The 16,690-nt window shown below is 39.9% G+C and overlaps 1 protein-coding gene across 1 annotated transcript in view; it reads right to left on the bottom strand.

The window, feature by feature from the left end:
- LOC113048996 (protein FAM222A-like) overlaps positions 1-13,893 on the bottom strand; it is a 57,575-nt gene extending 43,682 nt beyond the window's left edge. Inside the window, exon 1 of the mRNA XM_026210997.1 lies at positions 12,907-13,893. The gene's annotated coding sequence lies outside the window, so the exon portion shown is untranslated. The remainder of the gene's footprint in view (positions 1-12,906) is intronic.
- Between the last annotated feature and the right edge of the window lie 2,797 nt (positions 13,894-16,690).

The raw sequence follows: 16,690 nt of genomic DNA, 5'->3' as shown, positions 1-16,690 counted from the left end.
TTTAAAAGCTCACATGAAAGGTTAGCATTGATTTCTCCACGGTCTGCTGTTTGACATGAAAAGAAAAAAGCAGAACAAAAAAAAAAAAATTATCTTCATAATTAGAAGTGATTGCAAAAGCAAGTGTCACTTCTATTATTCCTCATACTTGTGGTTAGGGGTTTGCTCAAACCACTACTAAACCAACCAAGTGTTATGGACATGAATTATACCACAAATCATGTGACTTGACGTGTTGTTACTTCTGTAAACGATTACACGTATGATTTTCACTTAGTGGATGATTAAACAGATGGAAAAATGCTATAGGCCTACACTGAAGGATGAATCAATATGGAAGCCTGTTTCCGCCACTGAATAAAACATTGTGAGTATTTATCTTACAATTCTGAATTTTTCCTCTCAGACTTGTGAGTTTATATCTTAAGTCTGCGAGTCTAGATCATGCAATTCTGAGAAAAAATATTTATAGGCATAGTCTCACAATTGCAATTTAATATTCAGTGGCAGAAACGGGCATACATAGATCAGAGCCATAACTAGGGACAAAAATTTCAGAGATTTTGGGTGTAAAACTACTCAAAACACCCAAGAAGCCATCCAAAACACATTAGCAGCTGCATTTGGCATAAAAAACAAACACTCTGAAAACGAATAGCATGGAGTATTCCAGACAAGCACAAAAATCGAGCGTACTTATTCCTTTGCCTCGCAGGACACACAGGATGTTACCTTCTGTAAGCAGCATGTTTGTTCTAATGTGCCTGTTTTTTTCCACTGCTGTTTTGCCCTTGAGCGAGGCAATGAACTCACATGATTTGCTCCAAGGGCGCCTGCATCTCCTGGTCTAAGCCCATGACCTCAGTGCAAAAACCTTTTCCAAAGAGCGGAGACCACCCAGTGACCTTCCGCTACTAAAATAAAGGTTAAAGCTACTCACATGGACTTTTTCGACAAGAAAAACACACCCCGTGACACAGAACGGGCCAACGGGTTAGACGAGAGCAAACGAGCAGAGGGCCGGAGGGATATCAGGTAAAACCGGACACAGCCCGATTTCACAATCACCTCACCATCTGCATGTTGCTCATCTATCACCCGCTCTCTGATAGATTGGATTTCTAATATTATGTGCGTTCAGAAAGCTTCGGTTTCTCCTCCTCAAAGAGAACGAGCCTGTTATGTTCCCCCGTTCGCTCTTTTTCAGAGTGGTCTCCACAGAGCGCTCTCAGATTTCAGAACACAATGCTGCTCAGGTCTGGCTCGGATTTAAAAGATTAATAGCCCTCTGTCGTGACAGAAATGCAATCGTCTGAGTTTTCTGTGACAGCCGGGAAGGGGACGTGCAAAAAAAAAAGATGAGTGTGAAAGCCAAAACAGAGAAACTATTGTCCACGGTCACAAACGCAGCTGATGAGGACTGATTGCTATCGCTACTCTCTCAAGTTTGCCTGTCAATCAAACCCAACGACATCAATGGGTGGAATTTGAATGATAAAACGAAAAGTCACAAGCGGCAGCATTTCGCTTGTCATTGGGGTTAGCGAACGTGTCGACGTGAAGAGGAGGGGAGGGGCGAAGTTTGAGCAGAATTCAGGTTTTGCAGCAAAGACGCCATCTCTGCCCTTCAATCAAAACACAAAGCTTTACCACCGAGCGTCTGCTTAACAATCCACATTTCAATACCCAGCACAAGTCTGTCACTCGCACGTGAGAGAGAGAACAGAATGGGCCTGGCGCTTCAAGACATGTCGTAAGTGACACTCAATGGAAGAGTTTCATGGCTCGTCTCTGCTCCATCAGCGCGGATCAATCAAGCCTTCCCCAAGAACCAGCAGCTGTCACCTCGTAGGAAACATCAATCAGATGTCGTTCAAAAATAAAAACGGTAATTAATTTGAGAAAAAAAAAAAAAAAAAAACACACGAGACTAAGTAGATCCACTTGGGACCAATCAAAAATATACTTTAAGCATACGATCGCAAACATATGTCAGGAGATATACAAGAACTTAGAGGCTTCGAAGATCAAAAGCTCTTCAGAAACATCACTGGTCCAACATCTAGAGGAATTGATGTAAAAGTGTATGATAAATGTTTGATGTGCAGTGGATTTGAACCTAGTGATGGGGCCAAAGAAAGTGGGAAAGCGAGAAAGTACATTTTGAAAATCTGTTCTCACTACAGTCTCTTCCCAGGAGAAATTCTCCTCCGCTCTTCTTGGTCTTCCATTCGGGCCGAAGACCTGAAAGCCCTTCTCTTCACATCAGAAACCTGACTGCTTTGATGCGGATCCTTTCAGCCTGACTCTCCCATCTACTACCACCACGACTGGAAGGACGAGGAGAAAACGGGGTGACAAGATGAGCGAGGGAGGGAGGGAGAAGGAGAGTGAGATATCCCTGCAGGCTCTCGTCAGTTCCAGGCCATTAGCTCTGCCTCACTGGGACTTTGTTTACAGGCAGACATAAATAGAATTCTCCTCCTTTATCTGAAGTGCCATCCTGTGCCACTGATGAGGGATGGGACTTCAGAGTGGAGTCTCTCAGAGAAGCGGTCAAGTAAAAGGTGCTATGATCTAACAGCCAAGAGAAAGTGCGTGTTAAGACTGGTCGCACAGGGCTCGTCTTACCGTATTCACTTCACAGGGCAAAGTTAATGTCACACGACAGACCTTCATCAAAACTTGCAGATGGTGACTAACCTTAGGATGGAAACAAACTATGAATAAAAATAAAAAAAATAAAAAAGAACTAAACATACACATTTTATTTATTGGTTCATTACGCTTTTTGTTTGTTTGTTTTATGTGAAAGGTTAAATATTATTGATTCATCACTCAGATTATATATTTTTTGTGTAGTGAACTATATTTTGTTGGATAAAACAACAACAACAACATGACACTAAAAATACTTCAATTTAGTGAACTGGTTAAAATAAAACATCAACTGATTAGCCACATAAAAGCCATTGTATTACTGAATATTTTAATAAATACTGCTGTCAACTATGTTTTTAAATGACTTCTAGATAGTCAAATGGACTGAAAATTAAAAGGTTCATTTTAAAAACCATTTTAATTTAATATGGTTTGTTTTTTATCTTATTTCTTTTTTACAATGCTTTCAATTAGGTTTTATAGATTGCGTCTATAAAATGTTGTGTTATTTATAATAACATAACTATTTCACTCATTTCATAGGTGTCAGTTTGACAAAATCATTAAAAAGAAGCATTTAAAACAACAAAAACAAAAAAATTATAATAATTTGATTGGCAATCGTGCACCACTACTTAAAAACAAAACGACAACCTGTGGATCGCCCCACTCTCAAACCACTTTATATTAAAAACACTCTGAAAATGCTATAAGCTGACAGTGACAGCACTACTTGCAAATCAGGATTATACATGAAATATCATACAGAGAAAAAAAAATTAGGAACCATCTGCTACTCACATCTCTGCACATTATTGGTAAACAGGCACAGAGGGAGAGCGTTTGTGTGTGTGCATGCACATGTTTGGTATAAAAGCACAGAGCAATGCTCCGACACACTCTAATATTCCTCCGAGAGAGACAGACACACACGCAGACAGACTACTTCAGCTACACTTCCACAGTTACTGCCCACAGCACAATCTGATTGGCTGCGACAAGCTGACAGCTGGACAGATGTTCCAGAGGAGGCACACATGGGAGGTTAGAACGTGTGCGCTGTGTTTTCAGCATGTCTGCATTCTGACTCCATGAACAGGAGAGCTGTCACAGCCGGATCCCATGGAATCGGAGCGGAGCCGCTTGAGTCGTCTGCAATTTCATACGGTAGACATACTGATTGTAATTTAAAATACATATCAAATGAGACTATGGCTTACTTTAGAACCAGGCCTGCATTTACATCTAATAGCCTGTTTCTTGATGGAACTAATAGAAATGAACTGTGAACCATCAAAAAGTTCAGAATGACATTTATCAATAATTAAACCATATCCTCTAAACATTATCCATCAGTATACAAAATAACTTGTGTTCATTCAAACCAGTTTACCATTTACCAGTTCAAAGTTCTGCAATTGTGTTTCTAAGACTAACTAAACAAATGCTAGACCAAGCTAAATCCAGGATGAGCCCAAGCAAATATATATATATAAATATATATATATATATATATATAAAATACTAATTAGCATTTCCAGCAGAAGGCCACTGAAGAAAAAAAATCTGCTTATTTGAAATGGTTCAAACTGCAATTAAGGTGTTTCCAAGCCTAAAGAAATCAAAACTGAAATGTCAAATTAAAAGGAAGAGATCCTTGATTTTAAACCAGAGTCTAATTCGGGCTTTGAGGCTCTTGGGAAGCTCCAAATTAATTTTCATCCCAACCTGGAGAAGCAAGAGGAAAGTCTTCAAAGCTGGAGAGATAATTGGCCGCACACAAATTACATCTGAAACTCGGCGCAATGCTAAAAGAACATCAATGACTATCGCTAGGAAAAAGCAGTGTGTAAATTGGGGTCAGGCTCAAGAAGCACACACGCACGCGCAGTCACGCATACAGCGGAGGTTGCAAATGTGGGATTTTATAAACAATAAAAACTCTTTTGAAAGCCTCTCTTGTCTACCTTCTCAGCAAGAGAGATCTGGAGTTAAAACACTTGGCTTTTGGCCAACTGGATCTGCCAAACCTCTCATCTCCCTTAAGCGACGCAGGCAATTCATTAGTCCGTGGAGGGTCAGCAGTTCCACCAACTCAATCAAAATGTTAATAAAACTAAGAGTCCACAAAATGAACACAAGAAATGAGCCAAAGAGGGCAGTATCGCAAAGTCCTCATCACCCTGCAGCAGTTGTCATATCAAAGGCCAAAGTTCCCTGGGAAGATGTCGTCTGGGGTTTTCAGAGTAAGCATTAACTCATCAACAAGACAAATAACGCAAAAGCATTTTAAAAGATAACCACGTATGCATCTTAAACACACAAACTAGACAAATCAATCGTTTTGGAAACTGTTTGAAATGAAGCAATCAACTTAAATGACATGGCATGCTAAAATGAATGATTCCCCAATGCTTTTCTTCAAATTGGGACTGGAAAAGAAATAATGACTTAAATGAATCATTTTGGAATCTTTATTGAACCAACACAGCTAAAATGCCTCAACCATTTTTCTTTTTTTTGGAGGCTTGTTAATTAATTAGTAAAAAGTGTCAATGAACTGAATGGACGGTAGAGGGTAACTGCACATGATGGCCGAAATCAAACCAGTAGCACATGAGGCACATTTCAAACCAACCTCAACTCATTGCAAATGGGCAGTCCACGAATGCCAGGCTTCTCATATGCCTGCCCGATGAAAGAGCCATTAGGCAGGTTTCAAAGGATAAGAGCGGACTTATAATTATACATGACAACTTTGAGAGATAAAAGTGATTACTACGGATAAAGGGTTGGGGAGGGCGGCTAAAAATTGCTTAGCAACTAGTCATTATCCCCCCGAGGAGAACCAGGTGACCGTCCATCCGTCTAACCCCCCTGCCCCCACCCATCCAAATACAAACAGTGATAAAAAGTGGTGCAATCGCTCTTGACACACAAATAGGTTAACACAATAAAGCTGCCCGTGCCCAGCTCACTCGAGGGAGGAAAGCAATTCCAGCAGCAGGCGGAAGGTAATAAAGCAGAGGTTTGGGCGTGTGTGTGTGCATGTGTGTGTGTCCATCCAGTCTTCATCCTTGGCTCCTGTGCTTGAGCAGAGGAAGGCATGCAGAAAAGTAGACGCCCGAGGGCCTAATATCACCGTTGGTTTAGAACCTTTTGACAAGAGCAATAACACTGGCCAAGAACGGCAGAAACCCCAGCCTACAGCGGTGGAGCACTGTGCAGAAATAATGGCGTTACATTAGAGTCGTGTGCTCGCTTTGTTGTTCGCCACTGTCTCTGAACAATAACATTAAAATCTGGGAAAAGCCCTACGCAATGGCTTTTTCAATCACGAACCTATCAGAGGAGAGATTTATTGTATTCCAACCCATCAACAATTAAACATCTATGCCTGGCAATGTGCGAAATACAAATCTCCAGAGTTTTAAGTGTAACGCTCTGCATTCCCAGCACACAGCGTGAAGTCGGCAGCGGGGGTGTGGGATTGCTAATCGCACACGGTCGAGGCCGGAGGCATTGTTTCCTGCAGTCGGTGGAAATTTCATTACCTTTCGACAACACTGCAAGCTGACTAACTGCCTTTATGAAACACACGGCGTGTACGATATAGATTGCATGTGTTTCAAGAGATTCAGGGCCATCTAAGTCACCGCCAATGACATTTCTGTTCATTGTCACTAGCTTGATTTACACAACCGGCTTTCAACGTAAACCAACTTTTGTCTGTGCGGTCACAGTTAAGAGCGTAATTAAATCTGTTAAACTTTCAACCGCACCACATGACAAACCCCATTTTCCCTGGCAGTAAACTAAACAGGATTTGTAAACAGGTCACAGTCTAAGTCTCTCACTGCATTTTAATAGCCTTAATACGCTGGAACAGAAAGGCTAGCACGCAATTTTTCCCCCACTTTAAAGGCTGCCCAACACAACGTTAATAAATAAGACTCAGAAGCACAGTGGGAGTATGATAGTAGTCACCCCGATTGCCAGATATTCTCGCTCATAAATAGAAGTGAAAATACGTCTACTGTATTCATCGCACCTCAATGAAATAATTCAACAGCTTGAATATGCTGTGTATGTCTCTTTCAATATTCCTAAATGCAGAGGGTATATGCATACTATTGGAAAGGCAACCGACAGATAGACGGATGATTGAGCTTTGACTTTCAGCGCAGCCTGTCTTACCCTCCTGGGGGATTAGGAGAACTTTCCACTCCGTGAGAACACCAGGCGCTCTGTTTTGTGCTGCAGTAAGCCCATATCTCATGCATGTGTCATGTCCTATCAGTGAGCTCCATATGTTCAAACAATAACACTGCTCTGTATAATAACAGGGCTGACATAGTTTAAGGGTCAACAGGAGAGTTGCAATGATCCAAGATAAGCTATGGATTTCAAGTCGTGAGAGATGTAACACTTGTGTGAAACCAGGCTGCAAATAATAAAAAGCAGGAAACACAAACAGGCCTTAAAGGAATGATTCAAAGTAAAATCCTGGTGTCATTTATTCACTCTCATGTTTTTCCGAACTTTATGAGTTACGTGCAATACAAAATATAATATTTTGAAGAAAATGTAAAGAAGTAAAGAATAAAAAAATCATAGCAAGGCTGTCAAGTTTCATAGAGGGCAGAAAGGCACCAAAAATGGTTTATACAACTAATGCTTCTAACTTGAAGTCAACTGAATTGAGAATGACTCTGAAACTGAAATTGAATTAAGGTAGCAAACAGGATGCAAAATTACAACTCAGATTTGATTTGAATGGTTTGAATCCAACTAAAAATTATCATCTTAATTTATAAAGTTTGTCAAGATTTTTAGTGCTGGAGTCACATTCAGAAATTTGTAAAGTTCATGGGCTTATGGGTGGAGAGAACAGCACACAGGATATATTCTTACTTGCATGTAAAAGTGCAACACAACTTTGAGGGGTGAACTATCCCTTTAAGTGATGGTGAGAATTATAGTCTAAACACGGCAGCATTTGATTGCAACGCTGGTTTCATTACAGCATGTCACAATGATGAAATGAACCATGGGAGGGTCTGGGAATCAGGATATTGCCCAAATCTTTCGCAAAAATGGGGTAAATAACAAAGATATCTGCAACAGCATATAACAGAACTGCATTTTGCTGAATTATGCTGGCAGAGAAACAATAGTGAAGGGAGTACAAAGTCACTAACTGAAAACACAAAGCCGTAACTCATGGAAATTGAATTGCTCCATTTACAAGGAGGAACAGGATGCACTATGAATTCTCCAGAAAAGTTATTTAAAAAACACACTCCTGTAATTCTCAACGATTGATGCCCGGGCAAACTTTTCAGTCCTTCGGGAGCTGCGTGGAGGGCCGCTTTCCCAGCATCCCCCACTGTCATCAGCAGGAAATCAATGTGCCCAGGAGGCCGATTACAGAGCCGTTTGTTTTTTAGGAAGAACAATTTGCCCTTCAAAAGGGCACTCTTTGAATATGATTCCTGCTCGCTAGTGCGATTAGCTGTGAAGCAGAGAGGATGTGAAGTTGAACACACACCATTTAATCTGCCGTTTTCCTCCGCACTCAAAGCCATGAAATGACAAACATGTCCACAGGTCTCTCTTTCAGCTTGAAGGGAGGAAAGAACAGTCCCTCCAAATGCTCAAATGGAGTTTAACTGCACTTTTAAGCATTTCACTGGTGATCTTTCTTCAACAGCACATAAAAACAGGACAAACTATCCAAACCAATTTGCTAATTCCAAAGCATTGGGATCTATGGAGTAGGCTCTTCAACAGGCTGTGAAAACATCATCTCCTAGAAGCTGCAGAGACGCCAGAGATGAAAAGAGCCTTGAACGGCTAAATCAACAAGCCGCAGCCCGGCGTCTCATCTGGATGAGGATAAAGCTGCTGAAATTGAAACCGCAGCATAGCAAAGGTCAAGTAAACAACAACAACACGCGTTATCCTGAAATTCCATTTAGAGCGGCGCATCTTGACACCATTTCCATGCTTGGATTTTCTTCCCGACACTATTAATCAATATCACCTACGAAAGCAACGCGGGCTGAGCCTTTTATGTAGCGACAGGGGAGAATGGAATGCCATAAAGGAGAAAATCAAACAGCCTTCACCGCAGGTGTTGCGCATTAACAGATGTTGGGAACATTAGCATTGTACAAGCGGCTCGGAGAACGGAGTGGAGGAGAGAGGATAGGAATTGCGGATTACCAGGGGCACAGATATAATAGCTCTTCCGGAACAATGGCACCTCCTTAACACTCAATACTCGCAGGAGGAGCTCTGTAGGAGAGCAGCGAGACAGGAGCATTCACAATCCATTCACCACACTTTCACAACTAACAAAGACATTTTCTTTTGACACTCTTTTCTATTCTATATTTCTCAGCAGCCGCGGTAAATTGGTCTATTCATTTTTTCAAAGCACCAGTGATTTCAAAAAAATGCATAGACCCATTCTGCTTGTGAAGGTAAAAGCAGCCAGTAAGTTTAGACACTTTTTTTGTGTTCTACTGTGGACATCAGGGCTTTCATTTTTGAACAATACCATGGGTGACAGCTGAATCTGGGACAAGGTCCATATGAGGTCCTGCCTCACCCCACACCCACCCTAACTTGTGTTAAAATTCAACTAAACCTCAAAAGATGACAAACATCATGTTTGGATGGCAATGGCCTCTTGATCATTACCAGAAAAGGGAATTAAACAACACATCCCATAAACAAACCCAATATCCTAAACATGCACATGTTTCCTTCATACATTAACTTAGTATCGTCCTATCAGAAGGCAAACTAGCATGTGAGGACAAGGCTGTGACCTAAGCCTTGAGAGATAGTGAGATGTTTGTACCTAATGACCCACTGTTTGGGCGCTCCAGAGAGATAAGTTCAAAGACCATGTCCTGCCCCATCCATCCAACTAACTGCTTCACCAAGCCCACGGGGGAACAAAGGGAAAGGAGGTAAAGCAAAAGATGGGTTTCTTTAAAAGCTCATTTACAGATACAGAACAGCTACTCTCTGTTATATATTTCCAGAAAGAAAGGTTTGATCATTCGACCAGGGAACTACTAGGACTATACCAGCCGAGACAATACCTAAAAACAGATTAATATATAAAGCAGGAAATTAAAATTTTACTAATATAACTATATTCATGAGCGAAGCCCTTGCTCTCACCGGTTTTAATAAGAAAGCGGTTGAGTGATTTCACCCCATAGCCATCAATCAATCAATCTACGCAGTTATCTCAATATTCAAATGAACAGCTCACACTTCTTTAATAATATCCTAGTGAAATTAAACTATCCATCAACATCTGCAGCAGCAACGGTGAAACGGGTACGAGTTTAACTTCATACCTCTGGAAATTCGCTCTTGATTTAATCTCATTAAGATCTTTCCATTTCAATACAGTCGGCAGAGGCTGAATTGCACCCAAACAGCGTTTCTCCATCAAGAGAGACCTTCCTGCTGACGGTGGCACAATAAACTGACTTTTTTTTTGGATGGCTTTCAGGTCATGAAGTCCTCCCAAATCATCTTGACATCAGTTTTCTGTTGTCAGACTCTTTGTAATTACCCAGCGGGGGAAAAAATAGCTACGGCACACGAGGAAAAATGCAAGTTTGACTCCCGAAACTAATAATGGGTGCAAATGTGCCAACGTGCCAACGTGATCGAGTCAGATGTGGAAAAAGTCAACAAAAATGAGAATGTGACACAAAGGAAAAAATAAACAAGCTATGAAGAATTAGAAACAATGCCGAGGCCATTCAGTGACCTAAATATTAGACCGTACCATATCACCACCAGCTATCTCCCCCACGCACGCTCAGCTCAGTTGAGATTAGCATTATGCTGGAAGCTCTATTTGTTTAGGTGAGATTGAGCCACAGAGTTAATACCGGGCCAATTTGCTCAGCGGGTCACGGATGTGCAGCAGGAGTAGGAAATGAGGCAACTCTGGCCCCCGGAGGTGAACCTTTCCACTCGTACATCACTGGATGTTTTATTCAATAGAGTGGCGAGCATACTCCTTGACAGGTGCTGTCTCCACGGGTGGAGGGAGTCGCAGCCCTCAGAGTGAGGGACTCTACTGGGGTAATGAGGCTGCCAGGCCCTGAGGAAGGCCACATGCTGGAGTCGAGCTAAGAGCCAGAGCCCTAAGCCTCCGGAGTGATGACTTGCAGAGTGGAACGTCCACTGTGGAGCAGGGGGCCAATCGCATTAGTCAAAGCAGCGGAGAAATGACAGGGGGCCTCGCGAGACATTTAAATTGTGATGTATAGTGGGGGAATAAAACTCTCTTTCCTGACTGACAGACAATCAATATGCATGCTTGCACTGGTCTAAATATACGTTTTTTAATCAGCCACTTATTTTGCAACATTAAACTACTTGAGCTACTTTTAATAATGAATTAAAAATATGCTTAAGTTGAGGCTGTTTTGCATCAGATATTGTTAGGTAAAAAATGTTAGCCTGAATGCACTGTAAGTCACTTTGGATAAAAGCGTCTGCTAAATGCATACATTTAAATATTGATTGTTCAAGAACTATACAGCAACATTTAAAGATTTACGGTGTGCCATAGGACCTTCTGGGTGGAACAAGCTCATGATTAGATGGGTCAAACCTACCCAGGGGTCTCCTGTGGAGCCGGCCCTGAGGGAAAAGTTTGTTAACACTCTTAAAAATAAAGCTTCTTTATTAACATCAACAGTGCTACAAAGAACCTTTATCATCCATAAAAACTTTATAGTGGAAAGTATTACACAAATGATTCACAGAAAAGTTATATGAGGTGTCCAGAATTTTTCTTTATATTGCACCTCTACAAAAAAAAAAAAAAAAAAAAAAAAAATTATGATCTATAAAAGACTGTAAAACCTGGGTTAAAGTCTCTGGAAATAAATAAAAACAACAACATTGTTTTGGCCCAACTGACCTGCTTTAACATCTAAATAAACCCAAGCTACACGTAAGCCGGTATCCAATCGTTCACTGATTAGATTTCATAGATAGGATATGCAAAACATCAGTTCTTGGAAACTGCAAACGGTGCATGGAGAAGGAACAGCTGACATCCGAGTGCTGGGATAATAGCTTTACATAAAAAGCCTGCTGACAACTAAGACCACCGTCCAAACGGACCTTGAACACACAAAGCATTTAATCAATCAAACCTTTCACATCTTGCCATGAGCCACTCCTAAAACTACTTTGCTGAAGCTTTTACCCAAAACATCTTTCTTTTCATATGGGTCAGTCCTCCTGAGGCAACCTGAGGTTAAGTGCCTTGCTCAAGGGCACAACTGAGATAACTTGAACCTCCAACCCTTCACTTCCCAGCCCAGCAGAGCTCCAGCAGCACTGCTATTTCAATTCAGTAGTTAGCGATTAAGTCATAAAGGAAATCATTGACACACAGTCCGTGATGAAACTAAGACGAGGAGGTGCTGGCAAAGACTTTCGCACCTTTTATTCAGATTCTCTCGCCTGCCATCGAGTTGAAACCAGATTTTATGCTTTGAGAGCATTCATCCTGTCAGAGCACTCTTTAAACACCCAGGGTGCACATCAAAGCGCGTCCCGGGGCCATTCAGCGCCCGACACCTCCATTTACTGCACTTCCTTCATTTATTACAGGTAAAACCATGAAACAAAGGTTGTATGCTCTGTCAGGGACCCAAAAGACGCCACCCGATACCACTTCACACGATTTTATGGCGACAGAAGCGAAGCGTTATTCAAATAAAGCTAAGCATTGCTGAAAATCATCATCCAAGGGCGATTATGTTACCTTTCAGTCAAAGTTGCAATCACACATTTTGCATAATTGGGTTTTTACTATAGTAGCCTATACTTCAAAATGTGTTTCAAAGTAAGCGCAACAATGTATCTACATTAGGCTGCCATAAAAAATATCACTGTGATAACCACAGTAGTAACTTTGCTTATTGTTTCCGTGATAAAATTGTGGTAATCTGCTATGAATCATAGATGTTACTTAAGGCCAATACAATACATTTCAAAAGAACATTATTTTTCTTTTAATCTACTGTTTTGTAGGCTACTGATTGAAGTGTATCCTACGTCTCGAGGAGCGTTAAATTATGATGAGTGCTTGAATCCTGCTTAATTATGGGGAAAACAAGCATGCATATTTTTATTAAAAGATCAATTAAGGCTGAAATAATGAATAGGGGAGAATATATTTACCATAAATCGCTCTGTGGTGCTGACTAGATCTCCACGCAGGTTGGCGATGACAGGACTGAACGTGAAGCGGCCGAAAGAGCAGACGAGGGGGAAATAATGAGGGGGGATCAATAATATCTCATTGTGTCCTTAGATGAAATGGAAAAATGTATAATCCCTGGTATATTCAGTTGACTTATTATAAATTGATTTTCTGCGTTCTTCACACGCGTAAAAAAAAGAAAAAAAGTCATCCAAAACAGCTTCTTCTGCAGGATTGTTGAGCAATTTTTCTTTTAAGAGATCTTCTTTTTTAAGGAATCCGATCTATTTTTCTTTAAATAGGAGACGGCGGATCAAAACAAACAAACAAAAAAAAAACCGTTAACTGCGTTTTGAAACTAACGTTACCGTGAACGATTCCGTCGGTCAGGATTTTTACCCGTTTACTAACTGGATTCTAATCACCGAGTAAGGCTTAGTATGAAATTGCAAACTCCAGTAAAAACGACAGCTTATTCTGCTGACACGAATACGATAAATAAATAAGTGCTTTGCCAATTAAACAAACTCCGATTCGCAGATGTCCTTAAATCCAAAGAGCGAACAGACTTTGGCGTATACAATCAAGAGTAATGTTTTATTTTCGGTATATACTGATTGTTGTATAGTAGAAAGCCCTGGCTGTGTTTAAGGCGATATTCCTTTAACAGGAGAGCAGGTGCAGGAATGCAATATACGCCGTTAAATCCTTGAGAAGAGAAATCACCGTTCACTTCCAGCGGTTCTCTACATCCCCTTCAACGGAAACCTTCCGTCGCGATTTTAACTCCGCTGTCCGTTTAATTAGTCCTCTGAAGGACTCCAAAGGTTGCAGCTCTTGTTCAAGGTAATATCAAGCAGGAATTAATCAACTTGAATCAATAAATTGTCTGTATTCCGCGTCTCTGTGATACGCTCGCAGGCACTGCGCCTCACCCTTGCGCCGGGGAGCCGAGACTGACAAAAACCCGGAACGGTGCAGACTCTCGCGCCTCCAAAGACCGCCCACCAGCCAATCAGCGTACGGGGTGATTTAAATATTCCCACGGGTCGGCCAATCACTGGTAATTGAGGGCTGTTACCACGGTGACGCTGTCAGCGTCCAAACGTCATATTAGAAAACACGTTTATTATGAACGCTCAGGGACTGGACGTTGGTCTTGTGAAACTGTTGGGGACGGCGTTAACAAAGGTTACAGCCAATAACTAGCAAATAAAAATGAACTATTTATTGGCATATATATATATACACAGTGTTGGGAAGGTCACTCTGGGAATGTAATAGGTTACAGATTACAAGTTACTCTATCTTCAAGAATCGGCTAAAAACACATCTCTTCCATCTTTATTTGACCCTCTGGAGCACTCTCTATTCATATTGTATTCTTTTTTTAATTTATTTTTTATTATCCCTTTAAGACTTGCACTTTATTAATTTACTGCTTGTTTTCTTAAAAAAATAAAATAATAAAAATAATAATAACACTAGCTTTTCTAACCTTTTTGTATTCTATTTGTTTTCTTTTTATTTATTTTACAATTGACAAAAGCAAAAAAGACCTCTAACATTAGCTTGCTCTATTCTTTTTCCATTCTGTCTGTTTTCTTTTCATTTATTATATTGGCCTAATTTAAAACTTGTATATCATTTCTCTTTTGTTGTTTTTGATTGCTCCCATTGTCCTCATTTGTAAATGTAAAGTAAGTCTAAAATGCATAACTAGTGTAACTATTCCAGTTACTTTATTAAAGTAATGGATCCTTACTGATTACATTTGATTACTTAAAAAAAAAAAAAATCATTTTCAGACCTTTAACCAGGCATTAACCTTATAGTAGGCCTACTCAAAACTGATTATCGTCAGACTTTCACAATCCGTTATCCCTTGAATTAAGAAATAATAATTTCATTTTAAAGCACAGCCACCACAAAATCAGACTTGCTTTGAAATCATTCTGAGGTTATATATAGGTTTAAAACCATAACAAGAAATTGTTTAGTAGCTACTGTTTTTTAAATTAAATCTTTGCATAACTATGACAGAAAACAGCTGGCATCTAACAATGGCTTGGAAAAAACAGCTATTCTTAAAATGCTTAAACTCGTATAGGCTACCTTCAACCCATTAAGGTTGTATTATTTTATTCTTTATAGTTATGTCTGCTATGTTGTCGACCTTCCCTTTAATATTGTGAAGCTACTACTAATTAATTACTTTTTTAAAGTAATCAAATCACATAATAATATGGTAATTGGTTGCAAGTTTGGTCATTAGCTGAGTTGAATATGATTTATGCATTTTTCTGTAACTCTGTGACTTACACGCTTGCGGCCTTTTTCAGTTTAAAATGCTGCTTTTCCGCCAGTGGGAAATTATTCAGTGTAATATGACATTTGACACATTTGTTTTGTCTCGCGCATACATAATTCATCGCTTTTATGCATGCTCATGCAGCCAGACTGCTTGTGTTCAATCTTTATTGCAAATTGCGTCCACTCCAATCAAACTTGAGCAAGCACGTGCAGAATGTTAGTCGAGTCATCTGCTTATGAAATCAACAGATAAAATGCTCTCCCACATGCATGTCTTAGCAGGAGTTCAATTGATTACCGATGGATTGTTCTCAGAGAGATGAGATTGCATGGTTACCAGGTAGGAAAGAGTGGGATTGAAAGACAACATTAGACACACTGGTTTAGTTTTAATCATGCACACTGACAACTCAAATAAGCTATTCTATTCTATTTTATTCTATTCCATAAAAGAGTAGTCTGTCTGTCTCTCTCAAAGCAATTTAACCTCTTCTTAAGCTTCAGTAATTCTGACTGTTTGACATTGAAAACATCAGAGAAGGCGAGATCCTATAGGCTGATCTTATGGGGAGAAGCTGACGCCTAAGGAAGAATTCTGACAGCAGCCTGCAGCTCTGACTAATGCCTTTCCATGCCTTTCACATCTCAAATCAGCCCAGCAGGCATCCGTGTCAGGTCAGTGTGAAAATCTTTTAGTTTTGAATCAGTGAATAGTAATATTGATATGGGGGTTGCTTAAAGGTTGAGTTTTATTGAGAACATTAAGGAAAAGGGGTTTGTTTTCTTCAGTGAAACTTCACTGAAAACAACCAAAATGGTAAACAGCTGTTTATTTTCTAGCCTTAATAAAAACTGATTGTTGTGTCAGTTAAAGTGCTTGAATAAACAGAATACACCCTCAGCTCACCTGTTTTTCATCTTTGTTGTTTGAAGTTTAATGATTGTTTTGCTGTTTTTGTTTTGCTTTAAAAGCAAGTTTAAAGTAATCAACCAATAAATGAAAAAAAATTCAGAAAATGTACTCACTTTTCGTTTGAGAAATGTAGCATTACATCACTTGCTCACCAATGGATCCTCTGCACTAAATGGGTGCCGTCAGAATGAGATAAAACCATCACAACAATCTACAGCATGACTCCAAAACATCAGTTAATGTCTGGTGAAGTGCAAACTGTGTTTCGGTAATAAGCAAATCTATCATTAATGTTTTTAACTTTAAACCGTTGCTTTAAAATATGAGCCTTCTGTCCATAATATAGCTTTTTCCACTGAAAAGATCATCTGGTCTGGATCTGGAGAGAAATATGCAAAGATCAACAACTGAGAACAGTCCAAAAAAGTTTTAAATAAATGTTGGTGGATTTTCATGTTAGATGACAACAGGGGATATACTTTTTTACTGGAAAAAGTTTTAAAGGTAAAATCATCTTAATAATAGATTTGTTTCTT

Source organism: Carassius auratus, chromosome 30, assembly GCF_003368295.1.
Source record: "Carassius auratus strain Wakin chromosome 30, ASM336829v1, whole genome shotgun sequence".
Taxonomy (NCBI): domain Eukaryota; kingdom Metazoa; phylum Chordata; class Actinopteri; order Cypriniformes; family Cyprinidae; genus Carassius; species Carassius auratus.
The sequence above is the reverse complement of the archived record's forward strand: the minus strand, read 5'-3'. Positions and strand labels throughout refer to the sequence as shown.